The sequence below is a fragment of the Scaptodrosophila lebanonensis genome, unplaced genomic scaffold (assembly GCF_003285725.1).
Source record: "Scaptodrosophila lebanonensis strain 11010-0011.00,11010-0021.00 unplaced genomic scaffold, SlebRS2 tig00000001-arrow-pilon, whole genome shotgun sequence".
Classification (NCBI taxonomy): Eukaryota; Metazoa; Arthropoda; class Insecta; order Diptera; family Drosophilidae; genus Scaptodrosophila; species Scaptodrosophila lebanonensis.
The window spans coordinates 4,944,796-4,964,687 of NW_022060529.1; the positions used below are offsets into that span (position 1 = coordinate 4,944,796).

A 19,892-nucleotide genomic window follows, 5' to 3' on the forward strand; every position below is an offset into this window, starting at 1 on the left:
TAAATCGCTAAACTAAATGCCTTTCATAGTTTAATGTCACCTCAGGGGATTTAAGTCAAATACACTCTTACACATAGAAATAGAACCAGGACTAGACAACGTGTCTCTATCATTTAGCCCGTCAGCAAATGGCGATGGCGATGGCGACAACGACACCGGCCATGTCGCTCGCATTCAGAGAGCGCGCTTGTCGCACCCGAAGTCATTAAAACCGCATGAATTATGCAGTAGTCCAACTGAACTACTTGCCAGTTCCTTCGGTAGACCAACTGTCCGATACAAGCCCTTGCCCTTGCCCTTGTTCTGGTGCTGGTACTGGTACTGGGGCTAAGGCAGAGGCTGGGCCTGGGCCTGGTCCTGGTCCTGGTCCGTTGTTAGTACGTTTGGTTCAAGTTGTTTGTTGTTTTAATTAACTAATTAAGATTTTTCTATGTCGCTTGTCGGCGCGCCGGTGCACTCAACAGCGATTGTTCAAAGGTTTGGATAGGAAAAATGTTTGCATTATTTGTTGCAGCCAAGTTGTTAAGGACCCAATTAACCTTTTATGGCCATTTGGCACAATAACAAGATCGCAGTAACAATGCCAAGGCAACAGCATCTCTTAAGATAGTCAACCGGAGCAACTTGACCGACCGCCTTCGTCAGCATAGTCCGCAATGTTGGCGATGTCTTCGTCGAGCTGGTTTTGTTAGACCTGCGTTTGTGCTTGTATTGAAGCTCTTAAGGCTGCAACGGCAATGTCTGCTGCTGGACCAGCCATGGTTTATGGCCGACTTATCGGGTGAAATTGTTGCTAGCCATATTTGGTGCTTATTAGTTTTAGGACTAGTCTCCAAAATGGAAGTGATGTTTCCCTGTGCCACTTTATAATTGAAATCATAAATTTCATGTACAAATTGACATTGAATATTTAAGGCCTACAACGCCAAATAGGCAATCAACGTCTTTTTTATTGCTCACCTCGATTTCGGGCTTATCAACTGCCTGTTAAAGTTCTTTGCTTGCCGTCTAAAAATTAAATTTCCAAGAAATTGAACTGCAATAAAAAAGAGGATGTACATTATTAAACTATTTTTAGTTGTGATAATTATTGTTACAAGTTCATATATTATGCATTGTAAATTAAGCATAGTGTTCTTTATAATGTGTTTAGTATCCGCTAGAAATATTTTTCAATTAACATAATTGCTGCTTTGCAAATGTATCAGTAACATATGCATGCATGATTAATAAAATTTGCATCCGAGTTTCATTTTGGAATAATGACGTCTGTTCAATACGCCGTTGATTGTGCAATGATTTTAAAGAGTTTAATTAACAGGCATGTAAACAATTTCTGATTTAACTCTCAATTGTTTGTGAGTTTGGTTAAAGATTCAAAGTTTTCTACTTCTATTAAAAAATATATTTTAGAACCTTTAAAATGAACAAAATGTATTTAAAATAATGTTCAAAAACTTCATATTTCATTATAAAGGCCTTACTATTAAATGCAAAAACTACTTTCTACTCATTAGGTGCTCTCAAAATGTTGTTGAATTTTCCCGGAAATCTAATTAATATTAAAGGCAACACCTACACAAATCAAAGAAAAATATATTTTTCAAATAATAACAACTCGTTAGAGGCATTTCACAATTAAATAGATTCAGAGAGGTTGTTTTTAGAGAATGAAGTATGAATTATGTATTTATCACAACACATGAACATTTCAGCTTAGATCTCAAGAAGTCCAACCAAACTCGTAATTACAAAAACCATTAGCCAGTGAATTAATGTTTCATTAATTATGAAAAATGTTAGCTTAATTTTTCTTTGTTCATTTGCCATGCAAGAATAAAGCATTAAAGCATTCACAATGCATTAAATGAATGTGAGATTTGGAGCTTCAATTCCATTCACACACCTAACCCGAAGGGGAAAAGCATTTATTAGCAACGCCTGACGCCATCCCAATGGATTTTTGATTTTTCTCGCCCATCCCCAGCTTCAAAAATTTGTCCATACTAACCATTCTATAGCTAGATATCCTAGATGAAGAACATATACATTTGGGGAATTGTATTGTCGGATCAGCACCTGAAGGGCAAAAGAGTGCGAATCATTTTTCGTTGATATGCGCAAATGGAGGCTTGAAAAGCCAAACAAGTTTTTGCGTAAGCCTACCTTAATTTATATATGTTTGGAAGTAGAGATTTCTAAAAGTCAAATTATAAATTATCTACTTATAACATTTACCCTGCACCGCTTTTTTGCGATGCCAAGTTGGGCGTGCACTATCTGTTAGAGTCGGTATTGTGCTACAAGATTTTAAACGCTCTTCGTTATGCTGTATATGTGGTTTTTCATGCTTCCCTCACGCTCCCCCACGAGCATTTGAAGGGGATACCATCTCCATACTGCACTTGACAACAACTGCAAGCAACTGGCAAAGTTAATTAGCAAATTCATGCTAATTTCGAGTTGTACCAATAGTATATAGCATGCACGTGTCGCTTTATATAATTAGTTTCAATATGTTGGCCAGAACTGTTACCTTGTTAGGAATGAGATAAAGCCGCTAGTTGTGCGGCGAAGTTTTTCTATGCGAGAACATGAAGCAAGGCGCATAATTCATAATGAAGATGTTGTTGAGCTATTGACGCATGCGGCGACTGCGACTGCAACTGCCTGCTGCCGGCTGCCGTTTGCCGACAAAAATCCAGCGGAGGCATTTCAAAAAAGACAAGCATCCGACCATTCGTCCCTCCTTCCTTGTCCAACAAGTCTGACAACGCAGCGCGCACTCGTTTATCACAATGGGAAAAGGCAAGGAAGAGATGCGAGTATTCAAAGCATTGCCCCGGCAGCAGTCCGCCCCACTCCTTGGCCCTTTTCTCCTCTCCATGCTGAAGTCCGCTGCATAATTACAAGTTTTATGCGCTTTTGTGCGGCGCTTCCTTGGCATGGCATGCAAGCGATGCTGAGCAAGTCTGTGACTGCAACCGGGACTGGGACTGGGACCGGGACCGGGACTTGGACTGCTGGCCTGCCTGCCTGCCTTGCCTGACAGTGTGCGTGCCTTGTCTTTTAGCCATTCTCTGAGTTATGGCATCTTGTCTATGCATTCAGTATAATGTGTATGTGTGTCAGTGCGTGTGACGTGGTCTGCGTGCCTGCTACTGCCACTGCCACTTCAGTTGTTGCTGCTATTGTTGTTATTGCTGTTGGTGAAGCTAGAGCTGCCTGGTCTTAAAATCGATTTCACTTATTGATTGTAACGACTTTGCCTTGTTGCATGATTAATTTTTATGTTGAGTCAGGCTTTTGTGTGCCGTTGATTTGAAAAATTAGTGCAAACTGGAAATTATCATAAATCAAACAGTTTCCTGATTGCATTCGAAGTGCACACAAATTGCATGATTTGCAATTTCTGTCCAATGCTGCAGGTCTCTACCCCTTCAGTATCCAGATGCAGGCCACGACGATACGACGCCGTTGTCCTGCTGCAAGCTCCAGACCAAGAAATACTCGTATACAAGAAAAAGGGAAACCTACACGTACTTACAAAAATAATTCGCATTTCTGCACAACTTGCGACTGCAGCAAGTTGCAAAAATTATTGCTGGAATTTTTATTTATTTTTTATTGATGCAATTTTTTCAGCTCGTGCTGCGAAACGGCACAATAAAAGAACTAAAGAAGAGCCTTCTTGACTACGGCAATACCCTACGCGAACTTTCTCATATTTAGTTGAAGATCATCAAAATCTAATTGAAAACTATGAAAGCTAATTAGGAAAACCATAATTTTAAATTTAATTTAAACGCAGCCGGGGTAAACTTTTCATTATTTTCATTAAAGCAGATAAGTATGTATGTACTTGTATATGCTGAACACGTACTCGTATTTTATCTATGAGATGTAGAAATTGTTTCCCTTAACAATTATGTATCCATATAGCCAATAAGCTCCTTAACACTCGGAGCATACACATTGTATTCCCATTTATCTGAGTCTAAGCTAAGCTAAGCTAAGCTTGCCTCTCTGCCAGCCGACTCGAACAAGCTGCGTTCCTCCATTTCCCTTTTGTGTTGCAGCTGGCCCTTGATTAAGTTTGTTTCATTTTAATGCACTGCCTGAGTTCGTTTTATTGTTTGGTAATTAAATTTTGTGCGAAATCGTTGCCATAAATTCTGCTCAACGATCGATATAGACCTTATTAATGCCAGTCAAATTGCTTGAGATTCTGTGGAAACCATTTATGGCGTGGCTCTTAAAGTACGACTACTCGTATATGCCTTAATTTGGACAAGAATTTGCTTGGCACTCATAAAGGGAATATACAGTAGAGTCTCGAAGAAAGTCTAACTGCTTAGAATAAGGGGGTCGTGTTAAACCAAACCCGTTTCCAGTCTGTGCAATCAATTTGGCCAGGCCTTGGCTAACAGTTAATTAACCCACATCCAATATAGTATAGTATATGCTCTTGGCAGTTTCTCTGGCAATTAGTTTTGACGAAAGCTGATCAAACAACAAATATCATTGACTCTGTCAATGCTCAATTTACAGGCATGTTTGTACATATGTATTAGAAAACTCTTTCAGACCCAGTCCAAGTTTTCTAAAAAGAAAGAAAATTTTCCCATGCTGTGAAATCAGCTTATAGGCCATTTGCTTCTCATAAAGTGAGGATGAGTAACCATTCAAGCGCGGATCGAGCATTGTGCCTTGGCTTAAAGCTGCACCAGACACACAGAAACCAGACGAACTTTCGTCTACAAGTGTAAAGTAAATAAGCGAAAAATTGCTTTATGTCTGTTTAGCTGGTTGGTCTGCCTGCTCGTTCTGGCATTCTACTGTGCATGGCCAAAACCAAAATCAATAAAGCTAAATATACGAAAATATAAATACGTATATGTACATATGTATATGCAGAAGTTTGTATGAACACTAAACAGGTTTTTCTTATATGCCGACTTAAGCGGCAGCTGCGACTATGTAAATGTTATTTGATATAGGAGTAAAGGCAAGTATAATAAAAAAGAAAACGTTGCGTGTATAAAATATTGTATGTACAATAATCATAAATATGCATATGACCTTCAGAGATGTTGGAGGCACTACCAGCAGCCCACCTTGATGCGTGGCCCAATCAATGGGCCAAGGAGCCGCAAACACTGAAAAGCAAAAAGCAAATCAAATCAACGCAATCCGAACAATTGCAGGAATTAAGTGAGCTTAATCAGGTTGTTGTTGTTGTGGTTTTTGCTTTTTCGTTAACCCATGACGCAAGCTCCCAGCTCATTTGCCGCCTTGAAATATTACAAAATAATTTGCAAGACGTAAAAACAAGAGAAAAAACCACGGAAATTACGAACATGCCGGAGCGCTGCGATTCAAAGGCAAAACTTAATGAGTTTACAAAAAAGCGAAAATGCCGCCGGCTCTAGAACCGAAAAGCACCCGCCAAAAATTATTACGAAAAATAACTAAAGTGCTCTTGTTCTTTATTAATAGTTTTGAGTTTAATTTATTTATTTATACCGCCCTGAGCGGCACGCACATTTTGCAATCATTAGTAAATAATTTACGCCATTTATTGAACAAAACCTTTTGCCGTTCTCCCATGTAAGCGGCTTAAACTTATTGGACAACATTTATTAAATGAACTGGCCGACATCGACCTATCAACAACACCATTGCATGCTGTTGCTGGTATTGCTTGAAGTGGCTTAAAAGAACAACAACAAAAAATAATATACATCGAACGCTGCCGGTGGGCGCTTCAAAGCGTGCGAAATTTGTTGTCAAGCTTTTAAGCCTATTAGGCAACCGATCGAGGTTGAGAACATAAACTACCGACCGGCCTCCCAGTCTCGAACTGCGACAACTGCAGCTCGCAATTAAACAAATTAATGTCGAACTTTTGATCGTGAATACGTTCGATTTAATGAATTACTTTGGCGTCAGTGTCGGCTTACAAATCAAATAAATACAAGTAAGTTTCCATAGAAAAGCACGCTCTAATAAAGACTATTTATAATGTGACAGCTTTAAGACTGATTGCTGTTGAAATAGTACGAGTATGTAGTATTCACCAAACCACAGTGCCAGAGAGGCAGACCTCTAATTAGTGTGACAATATTAATTACTACAGAAATAGTAAGACACATACAGATGCTACGAGTTATCTTGGTCAGTAACACACACGTTTATAGATATGCATACTCGCAAGTAGTCGTAGATATTGCAGCTCGGACTACTTCATGGTGCACACACACACACACAGTCACACACACACACACTCACTCACACGATACACATGCACATTGCCTGTCGATTTTATCAGCCTTGAAGCTATTTACGTTTTGCTTTACTTTGAATTGTCGCCGGTGCGCCCAAAGCCCTGCCATACTCGTATGCACATACATACTATATATATCTATGTATATAATGTACTTAGAAGCATGCATGCATGTATGCACATATAGTACATGTGTACTACATACATACATAAATTCCACAAGCCAACCCAGAACAGCTACTAATTTTGACGAGTTAACGTCTTAATGAATATTACTCACGCACCAATAGTTTCTAGGGCATTAATATAAAGCTCTAGAATATAGATTAAGGTATCTCCTAAGTACCCAAAACAGTTGTTCTACAAGTATGACAGCTATAAAAAATTTACATTTTTATATTGTGGCCATATGGTGCCATATATGGTGTCCCTAGATGGAATACAAGTAGTTCAAAATTTCTCAATGTTCGTACTGACGCACATGGCTATAGCGTTTCGCCTTGTTGAGGCAGGGTCTGTCACGACACTTTACTGTAATCGAAAAGTGTAGCAGCCACATATACGTACATAGATGTTGTTTTCTATTTACAACTTCTATCTACATACATACACTTGCCTGAGCTACGTTATTAAAAATGTCGAAAACATGGTAAGGCCAAGTAGGCGAACTACTCATTAGTTACCCATATGTTTTTCAATCGCAATCGTTGAGTTTAACAATTGAGTTTCAACCAACTTTTTTATAGCACTGGGAAACATGTGGCAATATGACTTCTGGTTTAATTTAAAATCATTGTGACTCTTATCTTATGCTCTAAAATGAACCATGCAAGAAATTTGTTTGCAAGCGATAAGAAAGCATTTGCAAGCTCAAAGTTAAAAAAAAAAAAACAAATCAGAAAGGGGGTTGCGACTTCTTTTTTCCCAACTGTCAGCCATTGACAAGAATCTGCAGACAACAGCATTTGCTAGGGACTACAACAAAATCTAGCCGAACATAAAAACTTAAAAGAAAACTTACACAGAAGTAACCTAACTTTTCCACTAGATCTGAGAATAATTGACCTGTATAACCTGCATATGTAGGCTGTTTAACTTTTGATATTTGCCAATATAAAGGGGCAAATACAACTGTCTTTTAAAATAAATACACGTGTGTGTGTGTTTTGACATTTAATATTCCATATGCAAAAAACACATGCTATTTGCACATCTCATTCATTAAAAATGCAATTTAAATGTTAACTGCACTTTTATCAAATATTTGTCGCCTTTATTACAACGTCGTACAGTTTTTAAACACAGTTTTAACAAATATTTGTAATTACCATATATGTGTCTCATTTCGTGCCCAACAGAATGCGACGTGTCTCATTTCAATGGACATCATACTAGTGTACTTTTACTATTTGTTGCAAATTTCCTATTAAAGTTCATATAAACACAAACAACATACAAGTAACTGGGTTGCAAAACAAAGCAAATTGTACAAAACAAATTTGTGTGGCTATTTCCGCTAACAGTACAGAAAAGATTAAAAGCAGTGTATAAAATATGCAGTGCATATAAATATGTACAACAAAATATACACATAAATAAACTATACCTAAAAAGTGCACATTCATCGAAATAGCAAAACACAGAGTGTAAAACATTCACAAACATAGCCGCACATTTATTTATTCATTGATGATATCAACAATTATAGACGCTTCAAACCGGTCATTGATATGTGACACATACAATATAAAGAAATTATTATACAATACCCCTCACAAATACAATATACAAGTATAGGCAAACATAACCATTGGGGCCCTGCAGCCACTAGTGAAAGTTCCAGCGAGTGGACAACGGTTCAGCAGTCGCTGACCCGCTCTTTTTTATCTACATATTTATTCAATATACTTGTATGTACAATATTTATGCAAGCTCGTCTCATTTATAAAAATCACACCAGCACTAGCCCAAACATTTTTATCAACAAGTAAAAAAGCTAAAGTCGGGTGTCCCGACTTTGAAATACTCTGTACATATGTTTACAATAATTATAGAAAATAAAAAAAATTAAGATAATAAAAAAAAAAATTTGATCGATTTTACCTCTCTCGGTATTCGAACTCACGTAAAGGGTGTAAATTTGCACATTTACATAGCAATTGCGTCTGTGTGAGTGTATGTATGCCTATGCGCATCAATTCGTGTCTGTGTAAGCATTTTCGCAGTCAACCAAACAGCAACATCAACAACAGCCGCGGGCAGCGCTTGAGCAGCGCTGCAGCAGCGCTGCATCAGCAAATATATTTATGGCTATAACTTCTTGTTAAATCGGTCTATCATAATGAAATTTGGCATACGGACACATAATAACTAACTGGGGGTATTTCCAAAATTTTAGTTCGAAATTCCAAGAATTACGGGAGTTACGATTTGCGGGGTAGAGGGGGGAGGGAGGGGAATTCCAAAATATACATTTTCTGCGTATTCACATAAGGCATCTGAGACTAAAATTTGGTGTTCCTAGGTCTTATAGTCTCCGAGATATAGGCGACTATACGAATGGAAAATCGGGAAAACCCCCATAGGGGGGAAGTGGGGGGGAAAATCAAAAAAATAAAACAAACTCGTATAGAATACACACATAACGCATCTTCGTGCAAAATTTGGTGTCTCTATCTCTTATAGTCTCTGAGATCCAGGTGTTCATACGGACGGACAGACGGACAGACGGACAGACGGACAGACGGACAGACAGACAGACAGGGCTAGATCGACTCGTCTCGTCATGCTGATCAAGAATATATATACTTTGTGGGGTCTGCCACGCCTCCTTCTGCCTGTTACATTTTTCAGCTCCCGCAAACCTAATATACTCTTGTACATTTCATGTACAGAGTATAAAAATATACAAAAACAGGCAAACACAGATGTGAGAAAACGGTAAGAGGCAACATATACCCATAGGTGAAGACTTGACTTTTTTTATTTCGAATGCGATTTGATAAAACAAGGAATTTAAAAACAACTGAATAATTAGGATCTAAGACTGTCAAAATTTTCCGTTTACAATATAAACATTGATCCGATACAATGCTTTGCAACGTTTTTATCGTTTGTGAACAATGACTGAGAAAGAGATCATTGTGTTAGAATACCAAGTGTGTTAATTTAAAGGCGTTGTTCCTTAAATTGCAACTCAATATTGATATGCTAATGAGAAACCTATGCGTCTGTCAAGAAGCCAGGGATAGCAGTGTTGAGGTAAATATTTCGTCAACATCGTCATTATAAAATACTTATATTTTCTGTCACACAAAGCAATAATTGTATGATAATCAATATAGCCTACATTTCTAAGTAGATAAATATAAGCAATGATCTCATTTTGTCACCTCATACATTTTGCAGGCAAAGCTTGTACTTGTATAGTACTAATATTTTTTATCATGACAACAAGATATTGCGACACATTATTAATCAAAAGCGTTTTTTATGATCATGTATAGAGCGAAAGTGGTTTTAAATTGGCGAAGCGATTATTTATAGCACGGCTTTTCCATGTGCTAGAAGTGCTCTTTAACTTAAAGTTCAATCTGCCAGCACCTACTAAAGTCTGCAGAAATCCTGCCAAAAATAGTTTTAAGTTATAATCACCCACTAAAAAAAAACTAAACGTTCTGAAGGGCGTTGTTTGAAAATGCATATGTATATATGTATGTATTCATGCCATTAATTGACACTTAAATAAAATATGAATTCTCATTTTCAATCAACTGTCATATAAAAACTAGCAATTGCCAAGGTATTAATTACTCTGCTCAACTTAAAAGAATTTCTAATGGGTTGGCATTGGAATTTAAAACTTTTTTTTTTAACATACTCGGACATAGGTATAACAATGTTAAGTAATGAAAACATTTCACTCATGGATTTTGCGACAGTGAATTTAGCTATTTTCATTCGCTATTATAACAGCACATTGTTTACTACCATGCAGCGTTTTCTTTTTGCCGTTTTTGCTTATTTTGGCCACTTTTTGTTTATAAACAAACAACAAAATAATTAGAGCGGCCGCTGTGTGAAAACAAAACAGGTGTTCCGGACAACAAACCAAACCAAACCAAATCAAATAAAGGCAAACAGTACCAAGACCCAGGCAGATAGCGAAAGAGAAAGAGTGTAAGTCCACGTAGTGTTGAATTGCGTTGAGGTGCGTTGAGTTACGTTGAGCAAATAGCAGTAAAAATATCTAAATGGTAATCAGACGGTTGTTCACCTGCGCCCAAACGACGCGCTCGAACTCATTTTTTGGTCATTTCAACGCCTTTTTCGTTGCGCTGGGCTGTGGCTCATCGTCTTATGTGGCCGTTGTTGTTGTTGCTGTCTGTTGCTGCTACCAGGTATGTGTGGTTGCTGTGTCTTTGTGTGTGTTTGTGTGTGTGTGATTGGTCGTCAACGTGCCTTGCCTGCCAAGAACCTCACTGCCAACAACTGCCAACAGCAAAAAAAAAAAAACCACTCTTGTGAATTGGCTGCGCACGTAGACGGGCAGGCCATAAACTGATTTAGTTCGATTTTCTTCTACGAATATTATTATGTGGGAGTTCGCTGTTACAATTTTTGGGGTGCTAATTGTAGACGACCTACTTTAGCCAAGTGCGCACAGACAAGAAGAGAGTGAGATAGGCAGCCAGCCCTTTTTTTAACAGCCGTAACAATGTGCAATTATGTTGACAGTATCAGAAAACATGTGAAAAATGGTAACTTTAACTGAGCTGCCATGCAACGAATTCAGTGCAATGCAATGCCTAATTACAGCTCAATCAACAGGCAGACGCAGCAGCAGCGGCAGCAACAACAGCAGAGGCAGCATAATGAATGCCGCCTCAAGTATCTGTGAGCCGAGTTGCAGGGCAAAAAGTTGCAACGCTGTGCGGCTTGTTACCTAACTCAAAGTTAATGACTTACTAAAAGTAAAGGTAAAATAAAAAGAGCGACAAAGGCAGAGAGGAGCAGCGAGAGAGAGAGAGAGAGAGAGGCGAATGGGGGGGCAGGAGTGCAGCAGTTCAAACGAAACTTGAAGCATGCTTTAAATATTTTGCGGCACCTGAATGCATTTTACAAATTTTTGCAGCAGCAGCATGTGATGCAAGCAGCGCCAGCAGAGACAACAACTGCAACAAGTGATAAATTGCAGACAGCAACTGCCTCTCCATTAACAGTGCAACTGCAACTGCAACTGCAAGCGCAGCTTTGATTTGGCCTCTTCTTCTTATTCAGCTGCTGCTGCTGCTGCTGCTGCTATTTTTCCTGTGCTGGCGCTTGACATTTTTTGCACTCACTGAGTCATTGTGGCTGCACCTTTTGTTGAATTTTGGGCCGCGCTGCCCACTCACGCGCATTTGTAGCCGAAAAATGCCAGGCAATTGTCTATGCCAAAAGGTGAAGCTGCCGTCTCTTGCCAACTATCGAAAGTGCCAGCCATTTATAAGTTGTTTTGTGAGCACAAAAGACTTGCACACAATAATCATAATCATAATATATACGGTTGATGTAGATGTAGATGCCGATGTGGATGTGGATGCTGATGCCGATGCTCATGTTGATGGCAATGACGTTGCTGCTCATCTGTTTTTTTTTTTTCACTTTTTTCATTTTCTGAGCTAGTGATGATGCAACACATGCTGCCACAATTGTTCAAAGTTAAACAGCAAAAGCCAAATACGAATACCAAGAGCTGCAAACTCACGCAAAGTTTAATGCCTGAAGGCCAAAAGCGCGTTGAAGACTTCAGTTTCATAGCCTTTTATAAATGACTTTTGTATATCTAGGCATGAAGAAAAAGCAAATAAAGTCTTCTCCTTCCGTGGGGTGGCGGCTGTTCCACATGAACTTTTCGAGGTATCTTCATGCCAGCAGACAAGCATTCGACAAAGAAGCGACAACACCCGAAGGCTAAACAGGTATAAAAATATATGTAGCTAGTATATCAATTTTTGCAAAAAGTGCAAATTAATTTATTATTTGTTTATTGTCAATGCTTAGTTTGTGAAAGTTGAATGCTCGTTCCAAATGTTTAAACTTCATATGCGTCATGCATCAGTAAAATATGCTGGATTTTGCAAAATTAGTTGACTTATTCGATAAGAATTTCGCATTACTTCAGTTGTGGTCAGATAGACAAGCAAACAATTCGCACACAAGGTTTTGGAATATCACAGAAATAAAAGGCCATAGCTATAATGCTACAATAGTCTATAATAGTCGAACCATGTTTTTCTGATATATTTATGCATGAGATAACTTTATTATTAAGTTGTTACAAAATAGCATTTATATTGCTTATTGTACATATGCCAACTGAAGTAAATAAGTGATTTATTAGTATAACCATCCCAGGGGTATTAAATAGGGATAAGGTATTAAACTGGGTTTTCTCAGTCTTTGTTGTGAATATTAAAATGAAATGAATCTTTGAGTCTTCACATTGACATTTTTGCGGTCGACTGCAGCCTCGCAACTCGAATTTTCTTTTATGTTCAATAAACATCAATTTTTAATGTCAGCAAAGGCAACCAACAGCAACATGCACAACAATACAAAAATCTATTATTTAAAACTAGTCAAGTAGTGAGCAGTGCAAAAATCCAGCAACAGGTTTTCTATGTTTTACGTTTGTATGACTAGTATTATAAAATCTTCTGCATTTTGTTGGTTGCCATTCTGTTATGCCGTGTTGAGTTGGTGTCAGCTATGATTTGTTGCCGAAGGTTAGTTCAACTCATTAAATTTTAGCTGTTTTCTGACAGGAGTTATGAAAATAGAAAATGTTTGTGCATGTGACTACAGTTATTTCAACACACATCTTTAATTTTTAATGGTAAACATAAAGCCCAAAAGATATATAGTATAATGAAAGGTATTTGCAAACTGTAAACTCTTAAAGTCGTTATTGCTAAGCGTTAATGGGATAGAGAGTGGTTCAACTTAAGTTCTAAGCGCTATTGGAAAATTTATAAGCAATTCAGAGACGCTGGTGAAAGTGCCTGTCGAGACCACAACAAAAATCAGCGCTAATTATAAATAAATTAACTAAATTAAAAGACATTAAAAGTAACACTGGCTAGTGAAAACAAATTAAGAATGAGATGAAAAAGCCCCCGCTATATAACCTTAAGAACTGTTTTACTGCTTGTTCCCAAAAAGAATTTCAACTGGAATCTTAAATTTTGTAAGTCCTCCCTATCTAAAACATTTGATGATTGAACTGATGATGCCTTAGAAATTTACAATAGCAGCTTATAAAGCATTTATTGTGTTTCTAACTTTTTGTAATTATTCAGGCTAACTTTTCAAGCAAATCAATGCCTTTACATCATTTAAAGTATAACCTGTGCAATAGTACTTCTAAATATAATGAAGCAAGCAAATGCATTTCTATGCCAAACACATTCATTCCAGTCACAAATTTATTAAGCGTGAGCCTCAATAAAGGAAGTCAAACAAAGCATATCCCCCGGACGGTTATGCCTCATGCTATATAATTTTGGACTCTATTTAGTGGCCATCAACTTCATGGCCAAATTATGGCAATTAGAAATAAATGCCAAACTCTTAGAGCTTTAATTCCTATAAATTGTTTAAAGCTGCATTTAATTATGGTTTTCAGCTGCAAAGCAAACTAATTGTGCGTAATTTGTGTGTTGAGCTGCAATTAAAAATGCGTAAAAGAGAAATGACTAGACTAAAATTAAATATAGTAAAGCAAAGTCCGACTAAGCGACCAACGGACCGACCAAACTACAAATGGTCACTGCTGATGGAGCAAGTGGCGCAGTGGCTGCAACTAATTGCCAAACTGACAGCACAGATATGGACTGGGCACGGACATGGGTACGCATCATTTGGCCAAGTGCATGATGTAGCAGCAGCAGCAACAGAGCAGCAACAACAACAATGAATCCAACAAAGACAAAACAAATGTTTGGGCAAGCAGAGGCACAGCGACAGACGGCCAACAATTCTTTTGTGGTGACTGCAACTACATGCAGCGTGTGTCTGTGTTTAACATTAAACAACATGACGGGAAGCTACAACAGCAGCAACACAAAAACAACAACAACAACAACAGCATTGCCAACGACAACGATTTGCAACATGCCGAACGAGCGTCTCGACTTGCTGCATGTTTGCCTTGGGGTCTAAGGCTGTCGGGGTCGGAGGAGCCAAGCATAAAAATTTGTAGCTAATCCAATTCGAAAGCAATTTCGCGTAGCACTTAAGCAAAAGGGTGCTTGGCGAGCAGGGGGTGTGCCATCACAGGTAATGGAAGTAGTGCGGGCGATTTGCATAGTCGTGTTCTGTTTCGTATGTAAGTGAGTGTGTGCCACACATTTGCCGCTGCCTCACCCTCTCTCTTACCATCTCTCGTCAAAGGGGGCCCACTTAGCAGACCGTAGAGATTCTAAGACCGCTGGGCAATAGTGGCGCAGTTTTATGGCCAACTCTCGAAGACGAGTTCATTGAATTCTTCTTATTCGCCAAACTCGTAAATTTCCAACCAAATACACATACAAAAAAAAAAATCAAACCAAACAGGTTCCTGATGCAGTGGCAGCAACAACTACAGCTACAACGGCCTACAACAACAAAAGCCACAAGTCCGACCATATACTCTTTAGGTTTTTGTCGTTTTTGGGTTTATGTGCACGTATGTATGACTGAGTCTGCGTGTGTCTGTGTGCAGCTTGGAATGCGGCAGTCATCTTCAATCGCTGGCGCAAACTCATCTTTCTTTCCTTTCCTGCTGAGAGCAGCAAACGAAAAATCAGAAGAGCGCATCGAAATGAAACGAGAGCGGGAAACGGCACGGTAAGGCGAGAAGAGAAGAGAAGAGACGGGGTGCATTACAACTGGCAAATGCATAAAATCATCTTCTTTTATTTCTTTTGCCTTAACGATCAAGTAGCTGTCAGCATCTGTATCTTGTATCTGCATTTGTCCCATGCACATGCACATCCACACAAACATGCGACTGCATTAGCCTCAAGTGAGAGTATCTCGCCCACTCTCTACGCGTACTTGTAGGATTTCAGAGCTTAGCTTGCTTTTTTTTTGGTGAAAGCGCAAAGCGATGGGTATGTTTGTGTGTGTGTGTGTGTGTTTGTTAGCCGTTGGCCACTTTTACAAATCATTAAATGTCGTTGCTCGTTGATGACCCACTTATGAGCGCGGACGCCACTTGGCTGTCACTCCAATGTCACACAACTCCTTTGTCGGCTGTCACTGAAATGTCAGAAGTGCTTACAACAAGTAGCTCGTTCAGTTTTGTGTGTTATATAGTATTACCAAAATATTTGAACAAACTCCCTCTAATTGGCTCCATCACAGTAAGCTGGTGTAATCAGTTTCGGCGATGGCCAATGAAATGCGCGACACAAAAGTAAATACATATGGAAATGAAATATAATGCCGGCCAAAGCCGCACTCAGCAACAAACGGCCAAACAAAAGCGATAGCTAAACAATAGCAAATATATGAAACAAAAGATTTGTATCTTCAGTTGCTGTGGTTACTGGAGTGGCAGCGTGAACGGCAGCGATGGCGATGGCGATGGCGACGACGCCGACGACGACGATATCTGTAACGCTTATCCAAATCCACCCAAAACAAAACACAATATACTAACATCCACAAAACGTACAGTCAAGCTTCATAAGAACATCATTTCACTGTACAGTTGATTTTATAAAACAACTTATATAAGCACACAGCTGCCAAAGCAGCTCAGCCTGTTTACTATTATCTTGTAATGTGAAAAAAGGAATATGGGCCAGATGTTATTGGCAGCGTGTTGATTTCGCTATTTCAATCTGAAAATATTGTTGGACGTAAAATTTGTGTGTGTAGTTAAGGTTCTTAAAAAATGCTTAACGCCAAATTTTAAGAAACCTTTTAGAGCAGTAAATAAGTGATTCCAGAAATTCAAGAAATAAGGTCGTCTTGTCTGATCTTCTCCCGCGCTGCATAAGACCTAGCTTAATGTAGTATTCGGATGGAAAAGGTAAGTTTTAAAAAATGTACACCTTAAAATCTATATCTTTGGCATGAGTAAAAAGTTTTCCATCACTTTTCTTACAGCGAAGTTCGTCTGTACAATGACAGCTCAATCGTCTATCTGTCTGGGTTTGAAGTTTTTATCTGCGCTTTGCGCTCCACTGACAGCCGACTAACAAAAGGGCAGCCCAATGCCCTGCAAGCTGGGACCGCCTTTTGTGTGCTGCCGACTTGGATTGCTTTGGACATCAATCAAATTTTGAAATTAGATTTGGAACGGGTACGGAATACATAAACACCAAAATTCTCACATGCCACGCCATTCTACTATCATCTGGAAGTGCTTTGTGCCGATGATCTGCACATAAGTGCGAGCGTACTACTGTTCTCCGGAAATGAACTTCAAGCTGGAGTTGGCGTAAGCGGCAACTGTAATTACGCACAGCTTGCACAAGATACATTTGTATTAGTTCGTTGTTCGGCATGACGCACAAACGGGTTGCGCACACGCCCAGAAACACAGAGACAAGAACAGCTTAATGACCTTGTAACTCGCCTGTCAACTGTCACGCAGCAGATCAATAGATGCAATTTATAGGTAGCTATAAATTTGAGCATGGCATGGCAAAATGTTGGCCAACAGCAGCGCCAGAATTTGTGGCGTGCCTTTCACTGTCCCACACAATTTTGTCTGTTCATAAATACATATTTTCATAACATATTTAAGGTGAGCTGTATAATAGCGCAAATATCTCGATAAGTCTACGATATTTTGATTCTTTAATAAACATCGAGACTAATAAAGGCTTGAAATTATTATTAAGAATCAACGAGTTTCTGACAAACATACATTGAATTTAAACAACATATTCTGATGTAATACTTATGTTTATACTTTTATACATGTATATATATAATTTATAGTATATATATTTTATTTGTTCAAACATTAACCAACAAAATGGAATAACATTATATTGGAACTAGATTCCGTGGGCCTGTATTTGGACCCTGCCAGATACGATCCATCAGAAATAAAACACTTTCAATTGAAAAAAATAAAAATACTTTCTTTTGAATTAATAATATCGAATGAACACAACGCTCTGCCTTGTAAGTATACACACATATGTATTTTCTAGTCATGATAGCTATAAAATACTACATTATCCACGTCCGCTTCGCCCGGAGCCGTAGCCCAAGCCCATTTCATTATAAAAATGCGAGTACGCAAAGTAAGTACTTCTGGAATGCCTTCCAGCCCAGGGCACACCAGCAGCTGTTGGTTTTATACAAACGCTTATCGCACTAAAAATTTTATTGTATTGTCAGCAATAACAACAACAGCAACCGCTACGATAGCCAAACAGCAAATAGCGACAACAGTAAAATATGAGCATCTCAAGAAACACAAATAGTGAGCACGATACGTACGTACTTGTATATCTGACGAATACAAAACACACACACACACAAGACGCACTACGCTCAGCCGGCAACTTCCTCTTCGAAAGCATTGTGTGGAATTATTTTTGGCAAAGAGGCAGGAAGGAAGAAAGAACAAGGGGGTTAGGGCAGGACAAGCACACACAGCCTCAACAAGTAATGAATTGCGCGCAAAAAACAAATTGCTGCCGCACTCTATGAAAAGATCTGCAAACAAAAAAGCGACTCAGCAGCTGTGGAAAAATGGAAGCACTTGCGAGATGTGCATGTCTGAAAGGTTTATCAGAGAAAAAGGCATGCTCCAAAGTTTGTGCATTATTTGTTATCAGGAGAAAATTAAGTACAAAGCAACCACCAAACTTTTGGACAAAAGGCCATCGTCGCTGTGCTTCGGAGTTGTCGGAGCTTTGTTGCTGTAATTTGTTGTAGCCTTGTGTGGTAAGAAAACTTTCCTTAAGGTTCAGGACAACACAGTACATTCTGATTCAAGTGCTAGTGTTAAAAGTGTTAGCTACCGGCCATACGAACAACAACAAATTACTGGAAAAATACTGTCTATGGAGCAATAAATGTACTGGTGTGTATGAAAGTTGAGTGACAGCAATCTAACTTTGTTTATTTATTGCTCCATAGAGATAAACTAAATGATTTTTGTTAAATTTTACAAATTTGGGCTCTAACGTTTAAATCTGAAAAAACAAACCCCAAAGTTTCCTCTTTTTTTTTGAGCTTAAGACGGCAATGCTGAAATGACGAATCGCACTTATTATAAATTGGAAGATATACGATACGTATGTGCTGCCGATACAAAATCGATAAGATATTTTTCGCTTATGCTTAACTATTAATGCATAATTTCAAAATGAATAGAATAAAGCGGTTATGAATAGCTCTACAACTATAACTAAACATGCTTGCCAGTGTAACGTTGAAGCCCCAAAAAATTGACATACATACATATATAACTATTACATTGCCATTTTAATCACAATGTTTAAATTACTTATGAAAACTAAGAGGCTATGATTTAAAAAAAAGATTGACAAACTATTAAAAATTCCAACGTACATGTCGCCAAAGAATATTTGTTATTTTTTACAACAGATAGAGAAATGTATTTACTCACAAGTCCATATTGGTTTCTTTGCTACCAAATGTATTATGTACATTTCAAATAGAGACATATAAACATATTTACATGTATTTACATACTAAGAGCATATCTTTTTACTGCATTCTTTATATCTTGGACAGATAATTTGCCACTCTATTCTTGCAGGCTTATGTGACACAAAAACCGCACACTCTTCGGCTGAGCATTAGACACTATACATATTACAATTGCAACATTGTTGCTTTCTACGTGCTCATGCAACTTACAAGTCTGATAGTGCACCCTCAGCTCTCGACGAAGCCATTCTATCATTTGCACTTCCGTTTGAATTGGCACCACTTGATTTAGTAACGCAGTACTACGTGCCTGCCCAAACGCACACAGACACACAGTTATAGTTAAAGACACACGACTGCACTATATGAAGTCACATTAGAATAGCAAGTGCTCTTCACAAAAACCACTGATCCCATGCGCCGCGGAGCTTTAAATGAAAATTCTTCGATCATGTCACAATCAAAAGAAACGTGCACATTAGGCCTTGAGAGCTTCGTTTCAAAACGAGGAAAAGAAGGTAAGAAAAATAGGGGATAACATAAAAAAATAATGAAACTGCAAATCTTCTTAAACTAATAAACAAGCAAGCTTAACAATATCAACAACTTGTTCAACATGTCAGAGTTCTGCCCATTGTTTAAATATTTTTACTGCAATTATTTCGAGTCGCTTTTTATGACAAGCGGTCTGAAATACGTGCACCCAGCCTCAGACGTGCGAAATTAATAAAAGATTAAACAAATGCAGAGATTTGACTTGGGAATTTCTTTGGCACCTCGAGCACAGCTGGGTGCCTAACTTGGTAAGAATGGCGAGTTGCTTTATGGGGTCAACGTAGGCATTAAATAAATCAACACCAACAGCCGCAGAAGCAGTGACAGCAACAAAAACAACGTTACAATAAAGGGAGCGACTGGGCAGACATTTAAATCA

General features: G+C 38.5%; 1 protein-coding gene across 1 annotated transcript in view; it reads right to left on the reverse strand.

Annotated features, from left to right (window-relative positions):
* LOC115634641 (putative polypeptide N-acetylgalactosaminyltransferase 9) overlaps positions 1-19,892 on the reverse strand; it is a 78,857-nt gene that overhangs the window by 55,907 nt on the left and 3,058 nt on the right. Inside the window, exon 2 of the mRNA XM_030532497.1 lies at positions 961-1,036. The gene's annotated coding sequence lies outside the window, so the exon portion shown is untranslated. The remainder of the gene's footprint in view (positions 1-960; positions 1,037-19,892) is intronic.